The sequence below is a fragment of the Boleophthalmus pectinirostris genome, unplaced genomic scaffold, assembly GCF_026225935.1.
Source record: "Boleophthalmus pectinirostris isolate CB_2022bp ecotype Guang Dong unplaced genomic scaffold, ASM2622593v1 HiC_scaffold_7, whole genome shotgun sequence".
NCBI lineage: Eukaryota > Metazoa > Chordata > Actinopteri > Gobiiformes > Gobiidae > Boleophthalmus > Boleophthalmus pectinirostris.
The window spans coordinates 42,533,098-42,540,597 of NW_026571473.1; the positions used below are offsets into that span (position 1 = coordinate 42,533,098).

The 7,500-nt window shown below is 42.7% G+C and overlaps 1 protein-coding gene and 1 pseudogene across 1 annotated transcript in view; one reads left to right on the plus strand and one right to left on the minus strand.

The window, feature by feature from the left end:
• The window catches only part of LOC129412176 (interferon-induced very large GTPase 1-like), an 8,914-nt pseudogene extending 7,778 nt beyond the window's left edge, over window positions 1-1,136 (minus strand).
• Window positions 1-7,500, plus strand: part of LOC129412093 (interferon-induced very large GTPase 1-like) — a 218,737-nt gene that overhangs the window by 41,701 nt on the left and 169,536 nt on the right.

The following is a 7,500-nucleotide window of genomic DNA, read 5'->3' on the forward strand; positions in this document are numbered from 1 at the left end:
TTGTGGCTTCTGGTTTTGGCTCTGTTGTGGCTCTTGTTGTGGCTCTGGTTGGTTGTGACTCTGGTTGTGGCTCTGGTGTGTGGCTCTGGTTGTGACTCTGTTGTGTCTCTGTTTTGTGGCTTTTGTGGCTCTGGTTGTGGCTCATGGGCTCTGGTTGTGGCTCTTTGGCTCTAGTTGTGGCTCTTGTGGCTCTTGTGGCTCTGGTTGTGGCTCTGGTTCTCTTGTTGTGGCTCTGGTTGTTGCTCTGGTTGTGACTCTGGTTGTGGCTCTTGTGGCTCTGGTTTGTGGCTTCTTGTGGGTCTTTGTGGCTCTGGTTGTGACTCTGGTTGTGGTCTCTGTTTGTGGCTCTTGTGACTCTTGTGGCTCTGGTTGTGGCTCTTGTGGCTCTGTGTGGCTCTGTGTCTGGGTGGCTCTGGGCTCTGGTTGGTCTGGGCTCTTGTTGGCTCTAGTTGGGCTCTAGTTGTGGGCTCTTGTTCTGTTGTTGTGGCTCTTGTGGCTCTTGTGGCTCTGTGGTGTGGCTCTGGTTGTGGCTCTCTTGTGGCTCTTGTGGCTCTTGTGGCTCTTGTGGCTCTTTGGCTCTGGCTGGATCTTGTGGCTCTGGTTGTGGCTCTTGTGGCTCTTGTGGCTTGTGGCTCTGGTTGTGGCTCTGTGTGTGGCTCTTGTGGCTCTTCAGGCTCTAGTTGTGGCTCTGGTTCTGCTTTGTCTTTCAGTCGTCTGAGTTCTCTCAGGATCTTCACTGTTGGACCTTGTTTAAAGTCCAGATCCTTAAAGTCCTGCGTCTCAAAGTAAACCAGACAGTCTCCTGACACGTCCTCTTCCAGCAGCCGCTGGGCGTATTTGTCATAGATCTTCAGGTGCTGCAGTAACCACAGCTTCACCTGCTCCTTTGTCCAGGAGAGCACATACGCAGGACACTGGGGCTGAGTCCGGCTCTGCTCCTTCCACTGTTTTAGACGCTTTGTGATTTTCACCGCTGGGCCGTGTTTTATGTCCATGTCCAGAATCTCCCTTTTGGTAAATTCCACTAAGTACTCCCCAGACACGTCCTCATCAAAAAACCTTTGGGCGTCAGTCGGACTGACTTTGACGTCTGAAATGAGCCATTCTCGAACCTCGTCTTTGGTCCAACCTTCCATCGTAAGAGGCTCAGTGTGGATTATCTGAAAGACAAAAAAAGACTTCAACTGTTTATCTGGAGTCAGAGCAGGAAACAACATGAGGGTCACTGATCCCACTTTGTCCTATGGGCCCATATTTCAGGCTTTTGTTCAATTAGACCCAAGTCGAGACGAAATCCCAGTGAGGAAATTGAAACTGTGTCCAAAGTTCAAAAACATGCAAAAATCAAGAACTAAACAAGCCAGAATCAAACATTAGAACTCAATGAGCTCTAATTTTGAGCAAAAGTCTTGAAAAAAAAAGAATGGCCCATGTCAAGACAATAAAATAATTATATTATGACGCCGTCCTAAACCCTACAGGAAGTCGACCATTGTGAGCGGAACCCAATATTTATTACATTTTTCCTCTCATACTTAACTTTTGATTCAAAAATGTGTAAATTGGTCAAAATGAATTAGACCCTTGTACGATTACAGACTGGTCTAATTTTGATGAGAATGAGAAATATTAAATTATTATAATAAATTTCATAACTCTGGAATGCAGTGTCCTACTGACCAGCATTAATATAACAGACAATTTACATGATTGAGATATTAAACTGCTCCACAGCGCCCCCTGGAACTTTTGAACAGCAGCTGTTTAGGGCCCTGATGCCACCAGAGGGCCCCCAAGAGCCCAGACCTTTATACTGAAAATAATATCATGTGTAAAGTTTGAATGGAAACAGGGCTGAGTGTTTACAGGAGCCTGAACCTCCCGCCAAAAAAATTATATTTACTTTTATTTATAGCAGCAAAATGTGTGTTATCTGCATTTGTTTTTGAGTCGGGCATAAGTGTGGGCAGCTCTGTGTTTACACCAGTGTGAGGGCCCCTTCCCCTGAGGTGTGCTGAGGCGGCCCAGGTACATTTGAACGGCTCTTTTAAAAGTTACACCAAACGTTAGTGAACTCAAGTTTATCTCAAGTTGGACAACGCCTCAAGACGTGTTCAGTGTTCACAGAGTCGCCTGGAGAATTCTGTTTGTCTCAAAAGCTGCAGAGCCGCACTTCCTGCTCCTTTGTGTATTTTTAATGAACCGAGTCGAATTAAAATAAATTTATATTTAAACATTGAACAGAGGACAGATTTTGAACTGGAATTATCCAGTTGGTTTTGTGAAAAGGGCCAATTGCAAAGGATAAATAAAATGCACATTTATGAGAAATGTTTGATAATGATGTGTGCAAATAACTCAAGTTTACATTTATAACCAAGGCCACAATAATCATCTAAATAAAGTGATTCTAAAGACAAACACTCATGACTCATGATGAGCCTAAAGAAAAACCTTCATGTTCATTTGTTTATTCAAGTTTTGTGTGGATATTTAGAAAAAAAGTCTCTTTTGGTTAAAATTGGCCTGTTTTTGTCTTTGAGGTTAATATAATATAATATAATGCAACAATTCACCTGTTCTTGACAAACAAAGAGCTACAACGCAAATTTAAGGACGCGGGAGGATCCATTCACATCAGCAGGTGAAACAAAGACTAAACAGCTTTTATTGGCTTTGCCAGATATTTGCACGATTGGCCACATTAACCATTAAACACCAATCACCACCCTGCGCTCGAGCGCACCCAGCTCCCAAAACTCAAACACAAATCCCAAACCACAGTGCAACAAAACAATAAAGAGCAATTCATAATGAGTTCACCACCTTCACCACAACCGTCCCGAGCTACTTTCCTTGTCCCCAAAAAGTTCCCAAAGTTTTCCCCCCGCTGCACGAGTCTGGAGCTCCTCACGCCCCCCACACTCCGGTTTTGTCCCACAGTCCAGCAGCTCCTGTAGAGTAGAACACTCCAACACGTATGGAAACGTAATAATTCACAAGGAAGTGATATATTCCAATAATGTGAGCTCCACGGCCCTGACAGCTCCTGACATGTGTCCAAACCGGGTTAGGGTTAATTGTGATTAATTAATTACAGTCATATTTAACGCGCTATGTTTTTTAATCTCTAACTTTACTGTTTCTGTTTGCGAGTTGCTTTATTTATAAAATCAGTTTTTATGTGTTGTTGGGACAACAACACACACACACAAAACACATTTATAATTTTTTTTATTTCGGTAATTCCACTCATTGCCTCAAACCCAAACAAAACGCGACAGTATGAGCGATGTAAACGTCATGTTCACGTTGGCAGCGTCAGTCGCACAGTGGACGAGGTGGAAGAGTCAGTAGAACAGAGTCACAGTGAACAGGGAAAAACACATCTGTGTCTTGGAACCTGGACCATGTTTCCTTCCGTAGTTTCTGCGCGGACATCGACGTGCTCCACCAAGACTAAAACCAGGACTAACCCAGTCCAGGACTAAACCAGGACTAACACCAAGACTAAAACCAGGACTAACCCAGTCCAGGACTAAACCAGGACTAACACCAAGACTAAAACCAGGAACTAACCCAGTCCAGGACTAAACCAGGACTAACTAACCAGGACTAAACCAGCCAGGACTAAACCAACTAACCCAAAGACTAAACCAGGACTAACCCAGTCCAGGACTAAACCAGGACTAAACCTAACAAAAACTAACCAGAAAAACCCAACCAGGACTAAACCAGGACTAACACCAAGACTAAAACCAGGACTAACCCAAGACTAACACCAGGACTAACCAGTCCAGGACTAAACCAGGACTAACACCAAGACTAAAACCAGGACTAACCCAGAACTAACACCAAGACTAAAACCAGGACTAACCCCAGTCCAGGACTAAACCAGAACTAACACCAAGACTAAAACCAGGACTAACCCAGTCCAGGACTAACCAGGACTAAACACCAGAAGACTAAACCAGGACCCAGGACTAACCAGTCCAGGACTAACCAGGACTAACACCACAGAACTAAACCAGGACTAAACAGGAAACAGAAACCGACTAACCCAGTCCAGGACTAAAGGACTAACACCAAGACTAAAGGACTAACCCAGTCCAGGACTAAACCAGGACTAAACAACCAAGACTAAAAACCAGGACTAACCCAGTCCAGGACTAAACCAGGACTAACAAAACCAGGACTACCAAACCAGACTAAACTAAAACCAGACTAAAACCAGGACTAACCCAGTCCAGGACTAAACCAGGACTAACACCAAGACTAAAACCAGGACTAACCCAGTCCAGGACTAAACCAGAACTAACACCAAGACTAAAACCAGGACTAACCCAGTCCAGGACTAAACCAGGACTAACACCAAGACTAAAACCAGGACTAACCCAGTCCAGGACTAAACCAGAACTAAACCAGAACTAACACCAAGACTAAAACCAGGACTAACCCAGTCCAGGACTAAACCAGGACTAACCCAGACTAAAACCAGGACCTAACACCAAGACTAAAACCAGGACTAACCCAGTCCAGGACTAAACCAGGACTAACCACCAAGACTAAAACCAGGGACTAACCCAGTCCAGGACTAGAACTAACCCAGGACTAAACCAGGACTAACACCAAGACTAAAACCAGGACTAACCCAGTCCAGGACTAAACCAGGACTAAACCAGAACTAACACCAAGACTAAAACCAGGACTAACCCAGTCCAGGACTAAACCAGGACTAACACCAAGACTAAAACCAGGACTAACCAGTCCAGGACTAAACCAGACTAAAACCAGGACTAACCAGTCCACTAAACCAACTAAACCAGGACTAAACCAGGACTAACCAGGACTAAACCAGGACTAAACGTAACCAGGACTAACCAGGACTAACCCAGACTAAACCAGGACTAACCCAGTCTAAACAAGACTAAACCAGACTAACAGGACTAAACCCAGAACCCAGTAAACCAGGACTAAACCAACTAAACCAGAACTAACACCAAGACTAAAACCAGGACTAACACCAGACTAAACCAGACTAACCAGGACTAAACCAGGACTAAAACCAGGACTAACCCAGTCCAAGGACTAAACCAGGACTAAAACCCAGTAACCAGGACTAAACCAGACTAAAACCAGACTAAACACCAAGACTAAAACCAGGACTAACCCAGTCCAGGACTAAACCAGACTAACCAGAACTAACACCAAGACTAAAACCAGGACTAACCCAGTAACCAGGACTAAACCAGGACTAAACCAGACTACTAACCACCAAGACTAAAACCAGGACTAACCCAGTCCAGGACTAAACCAGGACTAACACCAAGACTAAACCAGGACTAACCCAGTCCAGGACTAAAACCAGAAACTAACCACTACACCAAGACTAAAACCAGGACTAACCCAGTCCAGGACTAAACCAGGACTAAACCAGAACTAACACCAAGACTAAAACCAGGACTAACCCAGTCCAGGACTAAACCAGGACTAACACCAAGACTAAAACCAGGACTAACCCAGTCCAGGACTAAACCAGAACTAAACCAGAACTAACACCAAGACTAAAAACCAGGGACTAACCAGGACTAAACCAGGACTAACCAGAACCTAACCAGGACTAAACCAGGACTAAACCAGGACTAACCCAGTCCAGGACTAAACCAGACTAACAGGACCAAGACTAAAACCAGGACTAACCCAGTCCAGGACTAAACCAGGACTAAACCAACTAACCAGGACTAAAACCAGGACTAAACCCAGGACTAAAACCAGGACTTAAACCAGGACTAACACCAAGACTAAAACCAGAAGGACTAACCAGGACTAAAACCACAACCAGACTAAAACCAGAACTAACTCAAACCCTAAGACTAAAACCAGGACTAACCAAGACTAAACCAGGACTAAACCTAAACCAGGACTAAACCAGAACTAACACCAACGACTAAAACCAGGACTAAAGTCCAGGGACTAACACCACTAAGACTAAAACCAGGACTAAACCAGGACTAAAACCAGAACTAACACCAAGGACTAAAACCAGGACTAACCCAGTCCAGGACTAACTAACCAAGGACTAAAACCAGGACTAAACCACCAAGACTAAAACCAGGACTAACCCAGTCCAGACTAACCAGGACTAACCAGGACTACCAGACCAGGACTAAACTAAAACCAGGACTAACCCAGTCCAGGACTAAACCAGGAAACTAAAAACCAGTGATGTCATATATAAAACATTTCTCTATCAATAATATTTTTAATCTGGTTAAGGAAAGTCTGGACTTTTTATTGTCTTTAAGTCGACAAAAGTTATTATGTTTCAGATTTCCTCGTCTTTGCTGCTTTACAACAAACAGTTTCTTATTCATGGAGACTTGGGCTTCAACAGACAATTTGAAGAGATTTGTTAAACAATAAATGACTTTATAAAGTCACTTTTTTTGTTCTACATCAGTCTTTTGATCTGCCACAATAATGTAATAATGAATTTAAATGAAAATACCTCAAATTGAAGCTTTTCTCAGCAATTTTTAGGTGAGATTCAAAAGAGATGAATTAGATTAATTAATTACAGATCATAATTAATGAATCTCTCAATTTTTTTAATGGCATGACAGCACTCATTTTATTCTAACTTTAGTGCAGTAAAAACAGTAATAGAACAACATCAAACTCAACTCACTTTATACAAACTTTAAATGTCTCACCTGTTTAAATGAAGCTCGAGCTGCTCTTCTTCATCAACACCACTCAAGTTTGTCCATGAGAAAAGTGAAGCACAGAGCTGAGAGTGAAAGCAAATGGTTCTGCTGCTGCTGTTTTATACAAGTCAAAGCCCCTCCCACGATTCAGAAGGAAACATGACGAGGTGGGGTTTTCAGAAAGAGAAAGAGAAAGAGAATGTAAAGACGCAGTATGACTAAACAGACTCAAAATGAAAGTGAACATTATTGATTTGACTGAGGAGATGCTGCGTGTCCCTGTTCTACTTTTATCTGTTTTCTTTTATGGTACAAACTTTGTCAGATTACTAACACCCCCAGGACTAACATTTCCAGATATGGTCTAAATTAACACTGGAGCTGAGAACTGCACATGTCACAAAATGAACTCGGTGAAAATGAGGCTGGCATGAAACATACTGCACAATTCCTTTCTTCTAATTTAGTTATTCATTTTGTAATGTTGAACTATTTTTTCTAAACTCTAAAGCATTAAGGAGGTCATGTGACTGTTTTCCTCCAGAATATAAGTTGTTTGTGTTCCCTGTGGTTGAAATCCAAGTTAATACAATATTTTATCTTTCAAAGTCATATTTATTGGCTTTTTGAGAACAAAAACAATTGAACCATCTCTAAAGATCTGTAAGTGCCGTATCATATTTCATAAAGATAATTAAACGCTGCATGGAAGTGTCGGCCTTTGGAAAACACAGAAGTGAGTCCTGTGCTGCGGTAATAAATGTCACAGGAGAGACAATGTGATTTCTCCAGT